This window comes from Oryctolagus cuniculus, chromosome 13, assembly GCF_051225735.1.
Source record: "Oryctolagus cuniculus isolate XC-2025 breed Fujian yellow rabbit chromosome 13, ASM5122573v1, whole genome shotgun sequence".
Classification (NCBI taxonomy): domain Eukaryota; kingdom Metazoa; phylum Chordata; class Mammalia; order Lagomorpha; family Leporidae; genus Oryctolagus; species Oryctolagus cuniculus.
Genome location: NC_142879.1, coordinates 16,441,160 through 16,461,641, shown reverse-complemented (window position 1 = coordinate 16,461,641; position 20,482 = coordinate 16,441,160). Strand labels below are relative to the sequence as shown.

General features: G+C 51.3%; 1 long non-coding RNA gene across 1 annotated transcript in view; it reads left to right on the top strand.

Moving 5' to 3' along the window:
• The first annotated feature begins 354 nt into the window (after nucleotides 1-354).
• Nucleotides 355-20,482, top strand: part of LOC108178227 (uncharacterized) — a 138,320-nt gene continuing 118,192 nt past the window's right edge. Inside the window, exon 1 of the long non-coding RNA XR_011381249.2 lies at nucleotides 355-729. This is a non-coding gene — a long non-coding RNA (uncharacterized LOC108178227). The remainder of the gene's footprint in view (nucleotides 730-20,482) is intronic.

Genomic DNA, 20,482 nt, shown 5'->3' with positions numbered 1-20,482 from the left:
AGTGGGAGCGTTAGTTATCCTTTGCTGCATAACAATAAACACTCCTTAGAACCTTGGAATAATACAGGTCTCGGGTCAGGAGGCCAGGTCCAGCCTCTTGCCCCACGCGGCTGCAGCTGAGCGAATGCCCGCCTCCAGACCCACAGGGCTCCTCGCAGGCTGCCGAGATGCAGGTCCCATTTCCTTACTGGCCGTTGTCTGGGGCCAGCATAGCTTCTGGCCACTTAGGCCCTCGGTGTGGCTGCTGGGTTTGCCAAGCCAGCTCGGGGAAAGAAAAGCCCCCGACAAGATGGGTTCCGCACCCCCCCCCCCCGCCCCACTTTCGCTGTGCTCTGCCGGTTTGAGGCAAGCCACACATTGCATTCATTTTCAGATGCAGGGGCTGCCCGGGGAGGCGGGCTCAGGGTGGCCCCCAGAGAGCCGATTGCCACAGCAGGGAACAGTCTCCTTGTCCCCCCACATTCCTGGTGGAGCCGACTCCATCCCGCTGACTTTGGCTAAAGTCTCCTTCCATTCTCTGGCCACGGTGAGTGGATAGAGTAATAGCACAAAATCCAGGTGCAGCCAGGGGAGGCCCAGGTGACTCCAGTTCTGGTTAAATACAGCAGATGGCCCCTTCCTAGAATGGGAAGGAGAGGGTTGTGGGAAGGGAGCGGATTCGGACACATGGCGCCGCGACGCATCCTGGAGTTATTATCTGTGTCTTCAATCAAAGAGCACCTGAGCGAGGTAGGCCCCCCACTCCTGGCTGTTACCCCGCTTTGGAGTCACGGCTGCAGTTAATTGGATGCAGTGAATCGCGTCACCCTTACTGGATGGCTGGGATCTCCAGGAGCAGCCTCTGTGCGTGGCCCCTGTGCCCTCTCCAGGCTCAGGTGGAGATGAGGGTGGCGCTGCCTCACAAGCCTGTGCCGTGCTGTGCTGTATCTGTTTGGTCTTTGTCCCCTGCCTCCTTCCTAAAACTCTTGGTATCTCCGAGCCCTAAGTGTCCTTTTGTGTGCTAATAGGTCGACTGAGAGTTGACAGCAGTGGTGCCTTCAGAAGGGGGCTGGTCAGCCTGGATTGGAGAGGGGAGAGAACTTTCTGGAAGCAGAACATGGATGAAGGGGAGGGTGATTACCAAAGGCCAATGATAGACTCAGTCACGCTGACCTAGCCTTCCCGAGGTCAGGGTTTGGAGAGTTTTGCACTGCTGAGCGTTTAGGGGGCTCCTGGAAGGGGCACCCTTCTTGCCACCCCGAGCTCTGTGCCTCCTTCCTGTCTGAGTGTTCATCGTATTCTTTGCATGGAACAGGCAAAATGTATCCCCGAGTTGTGCAGGCCACACACCAGCAAACTCCCGGAGTCGGAGGAGAAGGTGGTTGGAACCCTGACTCACGTAGCTGGTCAGGCCAAAGCACAGGTGAACCCTCCTGGGGGCTGGCGATGGGCAGAGGCAGGTGTGGCACTGAGCCCTGGCACCGTCTCTGGGGAGCTGGAGCCCCCCCCCCAAGTTGGGTCTGTTGCAGTACTGGCGGCTCGCTTGCTGGTGGGGAGAAGGCCCCCACCCCATGCCAGCTCACAGAAGAATGTGAAGAGTGCCCAAAGCGCGTGGGCGGAATCACGGGCGACCGGGGCTGACGCTGTAGTCTGGGGAGCCAGCGGCTTCCACCTGTGTGGGGAGCGGATGTGGGGCAGGTGCGCACCATCTTGGGGGAGGGTACTGCGCCCGCGTTGCCAGAAGCCCTCGGGAAGATGACTGCGTCCGGTTTCCCCGGGAATGTTTTTGCTTACGTCTGCTGTCCCAGGATCGTGGTCGCTAGTGTCCCGTTTCCCTCTCCAGGTGTCGGGTTTGGAGAGTCAGTGATCGGGGTCCTCGGCTATGAAGTGTCTTTCAGAGTCGCCTGGTGGTGGGGGAGGGCTGTGTCCTCCACACGGGGCTCGCAGGCAGGGCCCCGGGACTGCTGACGGCGAGGGACGTGTGCACGTGTGTGTCCAGATGCCGCACCCACGAGACAAGCGGGGGTTCTGGCTGACGACGCGCCCACGGTCACAACCAAGAACTAGGGGCGTCGCGTGCCATTTATCTGCTTTCACTTTTCAGATTTGAAAGGCGGTGCGGCAGAGACGGAACTTCCATGCACTGGTTCACGGCCCCAGTGCCCGCAACAGCTGCGGCTGGGCCAGGCTGGAGCTAGGAGCTTGTGACTCAGCCCAGGTCCCCCGGGTGGGTGGCAGGGACCCAGGTCCTTGGGCCATCAACTGCTGCCTCCCAGGGTGTGTGTGTGTGGCCCTTAACACCAGCCCCTAGGCCCGCCTTTCAAATGCTAACGTAAGCACTGTACCTTGGAGGAGATTAGCATGGATTCAGTTGAGGGACTCAGGGTCTGGCGCGGGGGTCAGCAAGCAGTGTCCTTGTCAGAGGAAGGACGCAACGGGAGCCCCGAGGGGGTGTGACGAGGGCTGGTGCCCTACAGAACCCCAAGTCCTCGTTGTCCACCTCCTCCCTTAGAACCTGGGCTAAACATTGCATGGGAAGGAGAGTGCAGGGCTGGGGTGTGCTGGGGACGTGGGGAGCAGACGGGCAGGGGTGCGTTTGTGTCTCTAAGCACAAGCTTCCCTGGACTGCAATGCTGATTCTTCCCCTTGACACCTGTAGGTCTGGGATGAGTCGCTGTGTCAAAGTCGTGGCTCTGAACTGCGAGGCTTCCGTGCGATGTGGGGCGGCTCCCCCAGCGCCTGAAGCAGTAAATTCTCCCTCTGTGAACATGTTTCCTAATCTTTCTTTTTTTGAAAGATTTATAGGTTGATTTGAAAGGCGGAGATCTGCTATCCTATGGTTTACTCCCCAAATGACTGCAAAAGCTGGGGCTGGACCAGGCTGAGAGCAGGAGCCTAGAACTCCATCTGGGTCTCCCACTCAGGCCATCTTCTGTTTTCCCAGGTGCATTAGCAGGGAGCTCCATCAGAAGTGGAGCAGCCAGGAACGTGGCCTGGTGCCTCTATGGGATGCGGGGGTAGCAGGCAGTGGCTTTAATCCCCTGCGCCACAATGCTGCCCCCAGTAAATTTGTCTTGTAGTTGCCTGTCCGGTGACGTGTCTGAAGCACCCACATAATTCAGCAAGTGCAAGGTGAGCTGGGCTTTGGGTTCCCAGGAGTCTGCTTGTCTCTGATGCTCCTTGCACCACGCCAGGATGCCTGGCCTGAGCCCTGGCTGTGTCCCCGGAGTGCAGGACACCGCCAGCACACAGGCACCCACTACTGCGCCGGCTGCCTGCATGAATGCCTGTCTCCACCGTGACGGCTCCTTTGTCCCGCGTGGTGGCCATTTGAGCGTCTGGCTCGCCTGGTGCAGCTCTCATCATTAGTATGCTGCTTCTCGGCTTTGAGCCTTTGTCTGTGTGTTGCCAGTCCCTGGCTGGACGGGAGCGGGCAGCATTGCCGTGCGTTCTCGGACACAGCATGTTGGAGCTTGGGTAGCACCTTCCAGAAAGAACGCTTAACACTTCCAAGGATGGAGTAGCCTGGTTTCTTTTAGAGATTCTAACATCAAAGGCACCCTTGGCTAGCAGATCCTTCTTCACTAGAATCAACTGTACGCCATGATCCTGGCATTGGCAGCTCTGCTAAATACTCCTTTTTGACTTCAACGACTGTTGCCTGTTGCATTTGTTTTTGGAGGCTGCGTCGTTCAGAGGAGAGCAGGAGCGCTGAACTTGGCGTTGAACTTTGGCTTAACTTCTTGCACCTCACACCTCACTTGCAGCACTGGGATGTACCGCCATCCCCGGTTACTCAAGTTTGGTAAAGCTGGAAGAGAAAACTTGTCTGAAAGGCATTGGGACTGTGCAGTGGTGTGAAAACCAAAGGCGTCATCTGCAAGCGAGAACCAGGAGTTGGCCTTGAACCTGAGTTGCCAGTTTTAATATATAGATTTTCAAGGAGTCATGGACAAAAAGCTGCTATTTTTGTTACCTCTTGTGATGTGATTACAGGTAGTTTTTACTTTGTCAGTCTTGCCCGTCTTTCCTAATTTTGCCTGATGCACTTTTTTTTTTTTTTTTGACAGGCAGAGTGGACAGTGAGAGAGAGAGACAGAGACAGAGAGAAAGGTCTTCCTTTGCCGTTGGTTCACCCTCCAATGGCCGCCGCGGCCAGCGCACCGCGCTGATCCGAAGACAGGAGCCAGGTACTTATCCTGGTCTCCCATGGGGTGCAGGGCCCAAGCACTTGGGCCATCCTCCACTGCACTCCCTGGCCACAGCAGAGAGCTGGCCTGGAAGAGGGGCAACCGGGACAGAATCCGGCGCCCCGAATGGGACTAGAACCGGGTGTGCCGGCGCCGCAAGGCGGAGGATTAGCCTAGTGAGCCGAGGTGCCGGCCTGATGCACTCTTTACCTTGCTTGATTGAATCATTGAAAACCAAGTCCGTGAGATTCCCATTAAGAGGTTGTGACTTGCACCTTGGTATTTTAGTGGACACTTGAAAATTGTTCTTGCAAAAATATCTGATATTGTAAAACTGGCACTTTAAAATTTATTTATTGAAAGAGTGACAGAGCTTCCATCTGCTGGCTCACTCCCCAAATGGCTTCCATAGTCAGGGCTGCGCCATGTTGGAGCCTGGCGCTCCATCCGGCTCTCCCACAAGGGTGGCAGGGGCCCAAGCACTTGTGCCATCTGCTGGGGCTGCTTCCCAGGCACACCAGCAAGGAGCGGGATTGGAAACTGTGCCGATACGGGGTGGTGGCATTGCCTGAGATGCATCTTCTAATGGGTGAGCTGGGAAGGCGAATCCCAGGGCGGAATGCGCCAGCTTTGGTGGCCGTGTCCCCTGTAAGGCAGAGGAGTTGAGGCTGGAGAGCTGTGGCCTTCGGAAGTGAGATTAGAGAGCTCCCGCTGTGAATAGGGGTAGAAACTGAGACCCAGCCCAGTATTTCCCCGGGGCACTGAGGATTGTGAATTGGATTCCTTTCAAAGCCTCAGGGCCCTCTTCCCTTCCAGAGAAAGTCTTCCCTTTCCCAGGTGCACCTGGGTGTCAGCTCCAGCGCACTCACCTGGCTCTGAGAGGGACCCTCCTGAGCCGTCCGGCCTGCATTTGCACACAGCTGACGCGGTGCATGTTAACGCAAAGCCAGTGCGTGTGGCAAGTGTTCTGTGGGCCGAGCAGGCAGGTTTTTCCCAGGGGCCTGTGGCATAGTGGGGCCGGTGTTGCACCAGAGCTGAGCGTGGTTGTTTGAGACTCGGCCTTTGTTTAGCTTTCCGTCTCCACCAGCTGTGTGACTTGGGGCGCGTTGTCACCTGCTCTGGCCCACAGCTTTTTCACCTATGAGCTGGGGTGGAAAATAGGTTCCTCATTAGGTTGTGAGATTTATAGGAGTCATGCGTGGGAAGCACTTAGGGTAGTGTCTGATGCAGAATAAACATTTAAAAATATTTTATTGTGTTTAGATGTTACAGTGTTTACTTCTACGAATGAGCACCAGAAAGGCAATGGGATGATTTTCTTATTTCTTATATTATGACTTTTGAAAAAATTTATCTAGGAGGCCAAGTGACAGAAATAGAGGGGGGGAGAGAGAGATTTTCCAATCCACTGGTTCACTCCCCAGATGGCCACAATGGAACTGGGCCAGGTTGAAGTCAGGAGCCTGGAACTCCCTCTAGATGGCCCAACTACTTGGGCCATCTTCCACTGTCTTCCCAGGTACATTAGCAGGGAGCTGGATGAGAAGTGGAGCAGCCAGGACTCGAACCGGTGTCCCAGTGGGAGATACTGGTGTTGCAGGCAGTAGCTTAACCTGCTGCGCCAGAGTGCCAGCCCCTGATATGACTCTTGTTCACAAAATACTGTACCTGAATGTCCTGGTTACTATGGTCAGCTTAGGTCTCTGATATTTCTACTGGTCGCAAGTTCTGGATGCCCAAGGCTCACACCAACAGTGTATTCACGGTCCAGGCAGCATCGAGAGGACAGATGCCAGCCGGAACACCTCTGGAAGGGTGGCTCTCTGAACGTCGGAGGTTATTGTTACCCTCAGAACGCCATCTAGGAGTTGCATGGTGCAGATGCACGACCCCTGAATTGTGAATTGGATTCCTACGGGGTCGCTTGTGGAAAACATGGGTAAAGGCCCGACTTCCAGGAATGGTACAAAAGTACCTTAATTCTTGTATCCACAACCGTCCTTTTGGGTTTGGGGAGTTTGAAGCCCAGAGTTGTCGTCTCTTGACACGAAACTGTCCGAGCAGTATTTATATCTGCGGCTGCCCTGCAAGATCACTTAACCCCGCACAGCCGTGTAAAAGTACTTAATGACAGGAGCGGCGGGACTGGCCCCCATGAGTGATCTCGGAGCTCAGGCCGCGCTGTCATGCTTTATGGAGGAAGGCCGTTTGTCCATCGCCGCTTGCACCACGGCAGGTAATTTGAAATGAAATGAGACAGTTTCTACAAGCAGATTGATTTGGGAATCTCGCCTGTGCTTCCCTTTGACCCTTGACAAGTTGACACTGCAAAGATTGTGACTTTAAAAAATGATTGGGTGCAAATACATTGAATTAGATGATTTACTGAGACCGAAGCAAGGCCAGTGCACTTGGGGAGGAGCTGCCGGGGAGGCGGCTGTCAACTTCAACAACTCGTGTTTTATGTTTCCGTGTCTTATTAATTATCCTTGCGGGGGGACCTGCTGATAACCCTGGACCAAGTGCTTTATATTGCCTGGTGAGAGACCAGGGACCCAATTTCAAAATTGAGATCTAATCTTGATGACAAACTTCTTAAAAAGTTGCTAGTCCTCTTTCTGATTTGGATTGAGAAGCACAGTTTTGCATGTGAGGTTAAGAAATCAAGCTGTTCCGCTCCCCCCCCGCCCCCCCCCCCCACAGAGTCCTTTTTTTTTTTTTTTTTTTTGGTAAATATGGCTAAACGTATATAGGGAAAAGGTGACTAAAAGGATGGTAAGTTTGACTTTTGTGGTTGTTGTGCTCGTTGATGACCTAGGAGGGGTGTCTGAGAAGAAAAAGTCCCAGCCATGCTTGAACGTGCATTTTTTTCCTAATCATTTGTGGTCACATTTAGGCAATGTGCAGTTAGTAAAAGCTATGTTCCATATTCTTTCCACTCTATTCCTCTGGTGTGGGTTTTCTCAGGAGTAAAGTTTCGTCTTGGATTGGTGCTGTCATAAACAGAATTTAAAAATTCACTCTCTTCCTAAACGACAAGAAAACGGACGTCAGGAGGATTGCTTTTAAAAAGACTTTATCTCGGCTCACAGTTACATTCTACTTATGCCCAGATTATTTTAAATGAGGCTTATAATAGACTTGCTGATTCGTTAACGTGTGGGTTCCGGTGGGAGTACCACCGCCTTCACACTTGCGAAATTTCGAGAACATGAGGTCTGTAAAATTGGGCGCTGTTCTCGGCGGGTTTTGTTTCTCTGTGTTCTAGCCACTTTGTTTGAAATATAATTTTGAGGATGCTAGTAAAAAATAGAACAAATCCCCTTTTGGTCTCCATTTAAATTATTTACTACCCTTTTGAGCCATATCTTCATTGAACTATGTTAAAAGTATTTGGCTGGAATGTTTCTTTATGTTGTCCACCGGGTTTAATAGACGTGCCATTTAATAAGCTCTCTACCTGTAAGGATAGACTATTTGACCTCTCTGCCCTGCCGCTGGTAGACATAGTGTAAGATTGCTTTGTGAAATAAAGCTGTCGGTAACATCAACAAAATAAAAAATGATCGTATTCCAATACTCTCTGCTGAGTACTATGACAGCGCTGAAATATGGAATAAGATTGAAAGTAGATTAGTTTTGGGTCTTAAGTCATGTTTTGACAAGAAATAAGAGAGGAGAACATATCTTTGAACTTTTAGTTTTAAAGTTTTTTAATGAAAATATTTATCATTTTGTAAGGCTGCTTCTTTCTTTATCACACCGAGGCTGTATAACCCTAAAACAATCTATTCTCTTATTGTGAGGCATATAAATACTGTTCTATCTTTATATTAAATACCATAAAGGCGGCGAGCACCAGGCGAGATGGCCTGACTCCTGTCAGTTAAGGAGTGTCATGCTATTAAAGGGGCTCATGGAGGAGGCTGGGAACTCATTAATAAGCCACATATTTTGAGGTTATGTAAAGCATGTGAGAACTGTGGGCGAGCTGGCTGCTTTTGCTGTATTTTTTTTGGTTACCTCGTGGAACGGCTTGAATCTGAAGAGAAAGAATGAGTACGTCAGCGTGTAGAAGAGCCGTGCCGTTGATCACTTCCCGCCTAAAGGGGTCTGCACATCGCCGCGACGATTGTGAAATTATTTCTCGCACTTGCATGGTTACATATTAATCTGCTGAGATCCTGCGCCTACAGGACATGGGTGGTTTGCGGGGCACACCGACCGTCCCCTCCCGGAGTCTGCAAACATCCTGTGTCGCCGGGTGGGTCTGGGGAGCTATTACAAATCCTGGGCCGGCCTGCCTGCCTGCCTCGAAGGTGCAGGGTAGTTACAAGGAGGGCAGGTGGAACTCCGCTCCCATGCTTCTCAAAAGAACTTTTCTCTTTTTACCTTTTTCCACGATAAAGCACAGGTGGCCCGGTCCCCACCCAGGTCACAGGGCTGCTGGCCCTCGACTTCCCCGGGGGCCCTGACCCTCTGCCCGAGTTCAGGGCATGGCTACACTGGGAGAGACTTCAAAGGAAGGCCTCTTTTGGAGAAATCCAGTGTGAATGACGTAACAGCACGTAGGACGCTGCTCTTAGTCATGAGAAGGGTGGTCTGTTGTCCCTAAAATGTCCATATTCAGAAATCTAACATTACTTGAGGAAGCAAAAAACACATTGGCTAAAGGTTCTGAAAAAGTTTTTTTACTGAGGTATTTTAAAGCTGTTACAAAGGGAAAATTTGTAAATGTTCAGATGAACATGGAGTAGTTGAAAGTACGATGCAGGTCCTGCCTTGTCACCCCTTCTTTGTCCCGTTACATGGCTTTAACCTTGACTTTGCTAAATAATATCTTTAAACAAGACAGTGAATGACTGTGGTCATTAGCTGGCTGTCGTTTGTCATCATTGGTGTAAGCTTGACTGCTCAGTGGGGAGGCTTGTTAAATAACTGTATAGTTGTCGATGACCCAGACCCAACCTACAGGTGTTTTATTCGTGCATTTTTGGGGGCGTCAAATGTTGAGCCCCAAGAACGCCCATGAACACTGTGGGAAGAGACAGTTGCATGCTGCAGAGTCCTTGGGCTGGGGACAGACACACCCGGCAACACTGCACTGGCTGGCGGGAATGACCAGGAGCAGAACCAGACCGGGAAAGGAGGGGACCGTGCAAGGTAGGGAAAGGCAACACAGGGGAGGTAATTGTAGCATCCTAGAAGGTAAGAGGCAAAGGACGTATCCATAAAAACATTTATAACATGGCGCAGGGATCTGGGGGTCATCCTGCTGTGAACAGTGCTTGGTGAAATATGAGGGTACTTCCAAAAGTTTGGGGGGAAAATGGAATCAGAAGTTTAAAAAATTTTTTGCACCAAAATAAAAAATCGCTGCATGGTCTTATGATCCACATCTCCCTTAGTTTTTGAAGACCCCTCGCGTGTATGGGTGCCAAATGTTTGGTCTTGACGTAAACTTGCCTTTGAACTGCACTCCTGTGAACTGCTTGAGTACCCTTGCAGGTGAGGGGTGGAGTTGTCCTCGCCACAACCACGTGCTGTCTGTCAGCCTGGGTTCCCACTCACAGCTGAGGTACCTGTACCACGTGCTGTCTGCCAGCCTGGGTTCCCGCTCACGGCCGAGGTACCTGTACCACGTGCTGTCTGCCAGCCTGGGTTCCCAGCTCACGGCCAAGGTACCTGTACCACGTGTTGTCTGTCAGCCTGGGTTCCCGCTCACGGCCGAGGTACCTGTACCGAAAGACACGAACCTTCTTAGCGTCGGGATTTAGTCTGTAAACTTGCAGCTGGCTGTCTTGTGAGTGACCTGCGGCAACCCCCGGCCCGGTCCTGGCCCCTTCTCTCGTCTCCTTTCTGAAATAAGGTTATCAACCTCTCCTCTTAGGGGGCAGATGGGTCCTTTATTCTTTTGAAAGAGCGGGAATGTTCTAGAAAGTTTTTCACTTTCAGTAAACAACAAAAATCCTATTCCAACTTCAATGATTTTGCTTGAGATCTGGACTACAACCCTAATATCAATTTTAGAGATGATCTGTATTGGTAATTTTTTAAAAATATTTATTTGAAAGGTAGAGTTACAGAAAGAGTTTTGTCATCCTCTGGTTCACTCACCAAATGGCCACGTCAGCCAGAATGGGGCCAGGCTGAAGCCAGCAGCCTGAAACTCCTTCCAGGCCTCCCACGTGGATGCAGGGGCCCAAGCACTCGGGCCATTAGTCCGCTGCTTTCCAAGGCAACAGGGAACTGGTTCAGAAGTGGAGCAACTGGGACTCGAACGAGGGCCCATGGAGGATGCTGGTGTCATGTGTGGCGGCTTACCTGGGCCCCGGCCTTGACTTTGGAGGCACGTGCACATTGTCAATCTTGTTATGATCTCTGTGTAGAAGCAGCAGGAGGCTGGGAAGTGTTAGTAAGAAAGGCAATGATGATTCCAATGCAAATACAAGCAAAGGGATTTTAAATAACGAATAAGGACACATGCCATGTGTGGTCTAGGACGAGGGTCTCGGGCCACTAACTCAGCGCACCACGGGGTTCAGAATAAGGACTCAGTGTTCGCGGTGACTTGAGACTTCTTCCTCTGAGGATCTTCTTCACCACTAAATCGAGGGTCGTGACCATGACTGCGTGTTATTCTTGCTGTGTGTGCGCTCACTTATTTAACCTGTAGAACAACTCCCTAAGATGCATATGCTCATCACTGCTGCTTCACAGGTGAAGAAATGGAGGCGTAGAGAAGTTTTTAGGGTACCTTGCTTGTCCAGTAAGTGGCAGAACGGGGCTGAAAACCAGGAAGTCTGGGGTGGGAGTCTGTGTCTTTTGTAAAGCCTGGTTGGGGGGAAGCACTGTGCTGCGATCTGTTCATCTGTTTCTTCATTCAGCGAGCTGAGCGGCACGTTTGACTGCGTATCTGCAGCGTGCCCGGTTATGTTTCACTGCGTATCTGCAGCGTGCTGGTTATGTTTGGCTGTGTATCTGCAGCGTGCCGGTTATGTTTCACTGCGTATCTGCAGCGTGCCGGTTATGTTTGACTGCGTATCTGCAGCGTGCTGGTTATGTTTGCGTATCTGCAGCATTTCAGTTATGTCTGCGTATCTGCAGCGTGCCGGTTATGTTTGACTGCGTATCTGCAGCATGCCGGTTATGTTTGACTGCGTATCTGCAGCGTGCCGGTTATGTTTCACTGCGTATCTGCAGCATGCCGGTTATGTTTGACTGCGTATCTGCAGCGTGCCGGTTATGTTTGACTGCGTATCTGCAGCGTGCCGGTTATGTTTCACTGCGTATCTGCAGCGTGCCGGTTATGTTTGCATACCTGCAGCGTGCCGGTTATGTTTGACTGCGTATCTGCAGCATGCCGGTTATGTTTGACTGTGTATCTATAGCATGCCGGTTATGTTTCACTGCGTATCTGCAGCATGCCGGTTATGTTTGCATACCTGCAGCGTGCCGGTTATGTTTGGCTGCGTATCTGCAGCATGCCGGTTATGTTTGCGTATCTGCAGCATGCTGGTTATGTTTGACTGCGTATCTGCAGCATGCCGGTTATGTTTGCATATCTGCAGTGTGCCGGTTATGTTGGCGTATCTGCAGCGTGCCGGTTATGTTGGTGTATCTGCAGCGTGCTGGTTATGTTTGACTGTGTATCTACAGCATGCCGGTTATGTTTGGCTGCGTATCTGCAGCGTGCCGATTATGTTTGCGTATCTACAGCATGCCGGTTATGTTTGCATATCTGCAGCGTGCCGATTATGTTTGCGTATCTGCAGCGTGCCGGTTATGTTTGCGAATCTGCAGCGTGCTGGTTATCCCGCGAGACACTGGAGCAGGTACCAAAAGCAGACACTGCCTTCATGCAGTTCCTAGATACCTGTGGACAAACGCTAATAACTGCCCACATAAGTAATTATAATTTGCAATCTGAACAAGAGGTGTAAGGGGGTCAGAAAGGTCCCAGTGGAGGACTTTGGCCCAGGGAGGGCAGACTTCCTTGAGAAAACGGGACTTGAGCCGGAATCTGAACAATCTTGAAGAGCTAACCAAGCAAATGGCAGCTGGATGTGTGCTGAGACATTTGGAGAAAGTCCTCGTGATACCCAGGCTAGCCTCATGTGAGAGGAGGCTTCAGAAAGGAGTTGGTTGGCACTCTGAGGGGCACAGAAAGCCATGCGAGTGTTGTGGGTGGGGGGAGGGGTTCGCATCACTCCTCCCGCAATGTGCGAAGTGGATCTGAGGTGGACCTGGGGGTAGAGAGGGGAGGTGAGGCATGGGATTACAGCCGGGGTCCAGCGCAGCTCAAACCAGAGTTCCAACAGGGGGCGTGGGGAGAAGTGGGCTCATCCCAGTGATACTCGCAAGGCAGGATTCAACAGCGTGGCGGAGATTAGACGGGGGATGGGGGGGGGGGGAGGTGGGGGGGGTTGAGCCATGATCTTGGGTTTTGTCTTTGGCGGTTGATGGTGATGAAGACCATGGTGACTTTGTTCTGGGCACGTTGACGTTGGAGCCCTTATTAAAAACACTCTTAGTGATGCAAAGAATGAAGCCCAAATGTAAGCATCTTCAGTTGAAATTTTTCAAGGACAGAAAAGAAGCAAGAAGAGTCCAAACTGATGCCATGTTCAATAGCAATTGTCTTTGTTTAAAAATGAGACTTACATGAATGTGTTCATTTTATTCTGTGTATGGTGCCGCTTTATGAACCAATAAATTTAAAATCATCTGTCGGGACAAACTCTTACTAAAGAGAAGTCTGCTCTACTCTACGTGTAATTGCTCCTAAACTGTCTCCTTTGGATAGATGTGCGCGAGCCGCTGTTAATCCTTTGTATAATTAGTGTACAAAATGCAGAGTTCCATTAACGGAAAGGTGATTTCAGGCATCACACGGATCGTATCGATAATACGCATTTGTAATTACACACGGAGGATGACCGGCAAAGCTACACTTTATTACACTAATAAAATGTAAAAACTCCTGAAGCAAACTAGAATGAGAGGGCAGCAATGAAACGGGGCTCGCCGAGTCGTCCTCCGGAGCCTGCCACGCTGTGGCCACGCTGTGGCCAGCCTGCAGCAACACCCGCGCCGTCCCAGGGGATCGTTTTCTCCCCGTAAGGAGGTGAACGCTTATTTTTGAGATAAGATACTGCGTGTGGAGGGACTAACGCTATCGGAGAAATGGCAAAAATAAAACTCCAGCTAGCACAGAAGGGGAGAACTTTTTGCTTCCCAAGGCAGATGAAGGGACCAGGCCCCATCACCCCACGTGTTAAAAACATCGCTGACTCCCTAAGTGTGTGGCGGATTCTTGGGGTGCTCGGAGCTCATTTTATGGAGAAGTGTATGGGGCTCCCAGGGTGCTGAGCTGATTCTTTGGCCACACTGACAGGCCAAAGGCTCTGTGTGTTGCACAGACCACGCCGATCGATAGCTCTTTAGCTGTCTGTCAATCACTCCATTAGCGAGGAAGACGGGGCTGATTGGTTAGAGCGGTCTCTCTGATGCCCCAAGGACTCCGCCAGTCCTGCTTCCCTAGCTAGGAAATGGGAGGGAAGGCGTCACTTTGGGGTAGGGAGAGAGGCCTTCAGGTTTGGGGAACACTGGGATATTTCTAACAACTTAGAGGCAGCCAACGGCTCCTTGCAATGACCTGTGCCAAGACAATATTCATAGAAACATAATAATAATGTTTAAAAATAAAAATAAAAGTAAAAATAATAAAATAAATAATAATGGCCACAAGGGCCAGGACTCAGGCAGACAGAAGCCAGGAGCCTGGAACTCCATCCAGGTCTCCCACGTGGGTGCAGGGGCCCCAGCTTGGGCCATCTTTGCTGCTTTCCCAGGCGCATTGGCAGGGAGCTGGACTGGAAGTGGAGCAGTGGGGACTCGAGCCAGCCATTCCTGTGGGATGCTGGTATTGCAGGTGGTGGCTTAACCCACAATGCCATAGCGCCGGCCCCCACGGAGGACATTTCCATGAGCTAAACAAATAAACCCAGACACACACCTGAGCAGGTCCCCTGATCCCAAACCCCTCTTGGGGAGAATCTAAGCTATCAAAGTGGAGGAGTTTCTGTTGGGAATACCACCCAGGGTGCCCAGAGAGCCGTTCCCACCGATTAGCTTTGAAAAGCACTCCAGACGTTCTGGGCGGCAGGGAAGTCTCTAAAGATTCATTTTTATTTTAAAATACAACCAATTTTGAACTGAAGATCTTTTATGTCGTAAGCTTTGTTCTGGGGTAGGGCGTTTGGTCTAGCGGTTACGGTGCCGCTAAGATGCCCCCTACTGGAGCCCCTGGGTCGGAGGCTCAGGTCTGGCCTCTGATTCGGGCTTTTTACCCCTGCAGACTCTGGGAGGCAGGAGGTGATGCCTCAGACATTTAGGTCCCTGCCACTAATGTGGGATTCCCAGATTCAGTTCCCGGCTCCAGCCCAGCACTGGCCGTTATAGGCACTTGGGGAGTGAACAAGCAAATGGGAGTTCTCTTAGTGAATTAAAATATCTTTGTTTCTTCCTGATTCTGGTATTCTATTTGTCCTCCCAGAAGGCCCATTTTCTTCCATTTTAGAGGATTTTTTTTCCCACAGGACAAAAAATGAGGTTGCTCTGCTGTTTGCCGTCAAGAAAGTAGGTACGTGGATGAGCTCCAGGTCTGTCTACAAGAGTCTGTGGGAGGGCGCTAGTGCAGTAGTTGAGATGCTGCTTGATGCCTGCATCCCATGTCATTGCCTGGACAGAGTGCAGGCTCTGCTCCCATTCCGGCTCCCTGCTCACGTGGACTGGGAGAGCAGGTGATAGCGCAAGTGGTTGGGTCCCTGTTACCCACGTGGGAGAGCCAGGTTGAGTTCCCAGCCCTGAGTTTTGGGGGTGGATCAATCAGTTTTGGGAGATCTCTGTTTTTCCGTATCTGTATCTTTCTGCCTTTCAAGTAAAGAAAAATCTATCGTATATGTGCTTTTTCTTATCTTTTCCGGGGAGAGAGCCCAGGACTTTCACAATACTTTCCCAAGGCTCCATGTGCTCCGAGCATTTACTGGCTCTGATAAAAACAACTCATGGGGGCCGGTGCTGTGGCGCAGTGGGTTAACGCCCTGGCCTGAAGTGCCGGCATCCCATATGGGCACGGGTTTGAGACCCAGCTGCTCTATTCCTGTCCAGCTCTCTGCTCTGGCCTGGGAAAGCAGTAGAAGATGGCCCAAGTCCTTGGGCCCCTGCACCCACATGGGAGACCTGGAAGAAGCTCCTGGCTCCTGGCTTTCTATCGGTGCAGCTCCGGCCGTTGCGGCCATCTGGGGAGTGAACCGTTGGATGGAAGACCTCTCTCTCTCTCTCTCTGCCTCTTCTCTCTGTGTAAATCTGACTTTCAAATACATAAATCTTAAAAAACAAAAAACAAAAAACTCATGTACCACATCCAGGGGGGTTTGCCGATCCCTTTGATGCAGTTCCCCACAAAGCCAAGAGGTGGCAGCACAGACACCAGCCTGTAGCAGCCCCATTTTCCTGACAGTAGAGAATTTTGAGGGAAAAATTTAATGACCTGAGATCCCACCAGTAACCTTGCTTTGGCCTGGAAAGCGTGTGGATATAGTGCGCCATCAAACTGCCCTAAAATACTCGCGGAGGAGTAGAGCGAGATTGAATGAGCAGTCCTGGACTTTAAGGTCACAAAAATTGAAAGACAACACTTGATATACTTTTATTAGGGAGCTAGCACCATGGGGGGAAAGATGCCTGGCACTTGATTAGTGGTGGGGTCGCAGACACTCGCCTACTACAAAACCGACTATGACTTCTGGAGCTGTGATTCCTACTTAGTTTTACTACATAGTCTCTATGTTTAAATTGCACCCATCTTAAGAAATTTTACTCTGAACAGGAAAATAGTCCCTTGGATCAACAGCAAAAAATCTTTTATTCCTTCCCCTCCTTAGGGAGACTGAAAATAACAGAAGAGGAGGAAGGTGTTTTACCCATGTAGATTCTGTGGTTTTTATTTTGGCAAGTATCACTTTCATTTTCTGTGAAAGCACAGGGCGCGCGGCTGTGGAGTCCCCTACAGAGCAGATGTACACGGAGTATTTGTCTCATCTAAACACATCTAGCCAGTTTCAGCGGAAGCATTTTGCATAGCAGATCCTGGGTCTGAATGTGGCTGGTGACAGTCGCACGTTCTCGGGGCAGACTTGTGTGTTTAATGGGGTATGCTATGCGATCCTAGTAATTCTTAGGAAATGAACTCTGTGCTTAAATCTTAAACAAGTGAAGCATCAGATCTTAAAAAAATCTCTTGATGAGGCTTACAGGAGATATATTTTAACTTTCATTTCTGTTCCTTTGAAAAGTTTCCATAAAGTTAGTGATCATTAGGTAACGGAAAGCAAACGGATACACTTCTGATACACTTTTGCAGTTTCAGGCTGCGCTGCAGGGGACAGGATGACAGATGGGGCCGGCTGGCAGCTGAGGAGTATCAATAGAAGCAATGCAAATTTTGTGGGTGGGATAGAATTCGAGAACGATTTGCCACCTTGTTTTGGTTCATTTTTCACAGTCCAGCTCAAACGGTGAGGCTCCCTTGCAATGTACAACACTCTCTTGGGGCTAAAACAGCAAAGCATCTGCATCGTAAGTCCAGACGCTCCCATTCCAAGCAGAGGCAGAAGGGCCACCGGGCGATCAGTTAATTCACCCACCAATTAGTGTATTGGGGAACATCACAGTTTTGCATAATCCTCTGCTAAGTGGGATAAGGAACAGAGACCAATCCCACGCATTTGTGTCTTAGCTGGATCTGTATTGGCACCCGTGCCTTGGTGCGTGCTAGGGTGAGTCGCAGGTGGACTGGGGCACCCAAGGCCAGCTTCTTGGACGTTTTGACACAGACTCATCTGTCTCACTCTGCAGAATCGCTCTGCTTGGGAAGGCCAAGTGCACGCCTTTCGCCTGGCCACTCCTCTCTTCCTGTGAAGCCCAGGGTTCCTTTTATAACATGCATTCACTGACTGCATCTTTGTCCAAGAGGGCCACAGTTTGAACAGCCCTTGGTTCTGGTTTGACTGCCTTCCCCTCAAGGGTGACGATTGTGTGGGTGGTTTCTCTCTTAGTTCTGCAACAAGAAGAAGGAAGTCCACGCAGAGAGACCCACTTTGCTTGTCTTCAGGCAAGCGGCTCGGAGCCCACTGGGGGCGTGGTCAGCTTGGGTGCACGTGGGGCTCAGCAATAGAGCAGCTTTGGACTCTGTGACTGTCCTGAGCGTCGAATTCGCTTCCTAACAACACTGCATATACCTAGGACGTTATTTTTAAATATTCCAGGTGTGTTGGGGGCCAGCAGAGAGGCTGACCTAACCAATGTGGAATGCGTTACACTTCGGCTTATAGCTTCTAGGGGAGAAGGGTATTTGTAGAAACACCTTACTCAGCGTAGTTTCAGGATTCTGAAACAGTATGCGCTTTATAGTTATTGAAGGCTTTTTATTTTTTAAAAATGGATTTATGAAATTCACAAATAACAGTTGGAATCAACTTATGGGAGACCAGGAGGAAGCACCTGGCTCCTGGCTTCGGATTGGCGCAGCGCGCCGGCCGTGGTGGCTGTTTGGGGGGTGAACCAACGGAAGGAAGACCTTTCTCTCTGTCTCTCTCTCTCACTGTCTTAACTCTGCCTATCAAAAAAATTTTTTTTATATATTTGAAATGCAGAGTTAGAGAAGGAGAGACAGAGAGGAATCTTCCATCCATTGGTTCACTCCCCAAATGGCCACAATGGACAGGGCTGTGCCATGCCAAAGCCAGGAGCCCAGGGCTTCTTACAAGTCTCCCACATGGGTGCAGTGGCCCAAACACTTGGGCCATCTTCTGCTGCTGTTCCAGGCACATTAGCAGGGAGCTGGATCCAAAGTAGAGCAGCCAGGTCTCGAACCATGCTGGTGTCAAGGTGGAGGCTTAACCTGCCACACCACAATGCCAGCCCCTTCTAACTAAGAAAAAAAATTCTTACTCTGCATCTTGATGTCTGGCTTTATTGGACCTAAAACTGTGCATATTAGATGTACTATTCATCCGTATGTTTGGTGGTTTACATCACCGAGTCTCAAAGTGTGATCCTAGAAACACAAGTTTCACAGGGCATTAACGATAGGTCTTGTTCAGAACAGAGTTCCACATACAAAGAGTTTGGGAAATGTTGGGCTCAGCCAAGTTCAGGTTTCTTGCCAATCCCTGAGGACAGAACATTCAGGGTTTCTGGTACCCAGAGCATCCTCCTCTCCCGGGAAGACCTATAGGACTGGTTCCCCGAGAACCACCTCTTCAGAACACTTGTTTATCAACGTGTGTGTGTGTGTGTGTGTGTGTGTGTGTGTAAGATGTATTTATTTGAAGGCAGAGAGGCAGAGAGAGAGAGAGGTCTTCCATCCCTGGTTCATTCCCCAGATGTCCCCAACAGCCAGAGCTGTGCCTATCCAAAGCCAGGAGCTTCTTCCGGGTCTCCACATGGATGCAGGGGACCAAGGACTTGGGCCATCTTCCACTGCTTTTCCAGGCCATAGCAGAGAGCTGGATGGGAGGTGGAGCAGCCAGGACTTGAACCGGTGCCCGAGTAGGATGTTGGCACTGCTGGCAGTGGCCTTATCCACCAAGCCACAGCACCGGCCCCTGTTGATATTTTAAGACAATTACAGGGGAAGAATGGGCATAAGGAAAGCAAAGCCTGTACAAGGAGTCTGAAGGGTGAATGGTAGGGAAGGCAGCACCATTTTGGCTTCCTCTGTTGATGACTCCGTGTGACATTTTGGGTCACCAAAAGTTAGCCAAGATCAAAAAGATAACAGGCATGTCCAAGGTGTTGAATGAAGACCCTGAGCAAATGCATTTTACAACATTCACAAAAATTAGGGCAGCAAATGGGTGCAAACTTAAAGAAGCACTTAACATAATGCATGTCTTCAGACACCATTTAAAATAAAGTTAAGATCTGGTTTCTGAAAGTGTTTCCTTTCTAAAACAGGCTTGGTCCAGCTTGGGCTTTTCATGCATAATTCAACAACAAAATCCCTAACAGTACAAAAAGCAAGAGTTTATCCTCTCCAGCGAACAGATTAGGTCATTTCCATGCACATGGAATGTCCCCAGAGGTGGTCATAGCGAGGAAGAGCCCCCCCCCCCCCCCCCCGCCTCCGCGCGCGCCCTGGGGACAGCGCTAGCCCCACTCCGGCCAGCCGCGAGGACACTGTGGACCGGACCCTTCCCAGGAGTGGTGCCTGCTGCCCCCCGGGAGGGCACGGCCGCGTCTTCCCGGGGGTCCCAGCTGGGTGAGACTGGGAGGATCCAGCCAGGGAAACCGATGTTCTCACAATGCCTTCCCGGGGGGCGGGCGGGGGAGTCTGGCCTTGAAACCAGCCAGGCGCGGGAGGCGGCAGGAACGACCTTGGAGAGGCACCTCCAGTGCGCGCCCCGCAAGCAGCGCGCACCTGCAGCCCGCGGGGGCGGCTCCGGGGCGGCGGTGCCGCTGGACCGCGCGCGTCCCAGCTGGGTTTCTGCGGTGCTGCTCCGAAGCTCCCGCGCATTTTTGGTTTCTTGTGGCCCCAGCCCGAGCCGCCACCGCTGGAGACCGCGCCCGCCACCTGGGGTCGCATCGATAGTAACCGCTTCAGCCTCTGGTGGTTGGGGCGGGTTGGTGGGCTGGAAGATGCAGGCGAGAGTGCGAGAGTGCGTGTCGGGCTCAGGCTTCAGATCTCCCCGCTGAACTGGATTTTGAGAAAACAAACCCAGGCGCGGGGGCAGGGGAGGGGAGCACTTTGCAAATATTTGTAGAGCCTGGTTGTAAACTCCCCAGGGCTGGGGACTTCATGGTTGGTTCCCAACTGCACTGGGGCTTTATTATTCCTTGGTAAAGTGTTTGGGGGAGAACCGGGTGGTCAATGGGGAAAACAAATCCCCTTTTTGCACAATCTGATGATATTCTGCATTTTACAGGATTTTGTGTCTCAAAACTGTTCAAGGACCCAAGGGTGATCCTCCACACGTGGTTGGAAAGGTAGCCCCCGAGGAGAGGGAACGGGTCCCACCGCTCATAGTAGCCACAGTCGAGGGCCAGGTGCCCTGCCGTATTTTCTTGGAACTCAGTGAAGCCCTTGGCTGCCAGGCGAGGTGGGCAGCGCTAGCCCCTCACCACGCTATAGGCGAGGCCGCACAGGGCTGTCCAGGCCGGGTCTCCATGGCAGGGCAGGTCCCTCGGCCCCACCTGCAGCCTCCCTCCCTCGATGGCAACCGGGGCTTGTTGAGCTTGTCTCGGTT